Raw genomic sequence first — 1,298 nt, forward strand, 5'->3', positions numbered from 1 at the left:
GAAAATATGGAATGCTTCACCAATTTGAGTGTCATGCTTGCACGGAGCCCATGCTAATTTTCTCTACATCATTTCGATTTTATCATACGTGCTGCCGAAGAGAGCACGGAATAGTATTTCATTTTATGGGTATACCACCGTTTCTCTATCCATCCACCTGTTGATGGACATTTGGGTTGTTTTCGGTTTTTAAGTCTTATAAACAGGACCCAGATAGGTGAAAGAACAAGGCAGCTTGTGCTCACCCCCAGGTTTGTACGTATATTCCACGTGCCTCACCTCGCACGGGCCCTGATCATAGATGAAACAGCTGTGAACATTTGCCTCAAGTCTTGGCATGGACACAACACATGCTTTCGTTTGTCCTAGGAGTGGAGTGGCAGGGTCAAATGGTAGCTGTTCCTTTCACTTTTTTAGAAGCTGCTGAACCGCTTTCCAGAGTAGATGTGCCGTCTTGCATTTCTACCAGCAATGTAGGAATTTCAGTTGCTTCACTTTACCAGCACTTGGTATGGTTAACCTTTTGAATTTTAGTCCTTCTAGTAGGTGTGTGATGTTATCTCACTGTGGTTTTGATTTGCCCTTCTCTAATAACTAATGAAATGGAGCATCTTTTCATCTGCTTATTTGCTATTCATGGATCGTCCTTGATGTAGTGTCTGTTCAGATCTTTTGCCCGTTTTTAATTGGATTGTTTGTCATCTCATTGAGGTGTAGAGTTATTTCTGTACCCCAAATACAATTGCTTTTGTCAGGTATATGTTTTGTAATATTTCCTCCTACTAGGTGGCTTGCCTTTTCATTCCCATAATATTGTCTTTTGAATGGCGTGAGTTTTGGGGTTTTTCGAGGTTCACATTATCAATTGTTCCATGCTTTTTGTGTCATTTCGAGGAAACTTTGCCAAACCCAAAGTCATTAAAATTTTCTGTTTTCTTTTGGAAGTTTTACCTCTAACATTTTGGTCTTTCTCCATTATGGTTAATTCTAAATATGGTATGATGTAAGGGTTGAGTTTCATTTTCTCAATATGATATCCAATTGCTCCAGCACGATTTGATAAAAAGATGATTATTTCTCCATTAAAATGCCTTATCAACACTGTTTAAAATTAATTGCTCATATATGTACAGGCCTATATTGGACTCTATTCTGTTCTGTTACTTTTTTGCATTTCTCTTATCTCCAATGCCACACACATTTCCTGAATTTTAAAATCAGCTTGTCAATTTCAAAAAAAAAAAAAAATTTAAAAAGCCAGCTGAGATTTTTTAATAGAATTGCTTCGAATCCATAAA

The 1,298-nt window shown here is 37.4% G+C and overlaps 1 non-coding gene across 1 annotated transcript; it reads right to left on the reverse strand.

The window, feature by feature from the left end:
* On the reverse strand, positions 1-107 carry LOC112835421 (U6 spliceosomal RNA). Its single transcript, XR_003211226.1, has one exon. It is a non-coding gene; the product is annotated as a U6 spliceosomal RNA (small nuclear RNA).
* Between the last annotated feature and the right edge of the window lie 1,191 nt (positions 108-1,298).

This window comes from Callorhinus ursinus, unplaced genomic scaffold (assembly GCF_003265705.2).
Source record: "Callorhinus ursinus isolate GAN/ISIS: 27379988/994484 unplaced genomic scaffold, GSC_fseal_2.0 scaffold11, whole genome shotgun sequence".
Taxonomy (NCBI): Eukaryota; Metazoa; Chordata; class Mammalia; order Carnivora; family Otariidae; genus Callorhinus; species Callorhinus ursinus.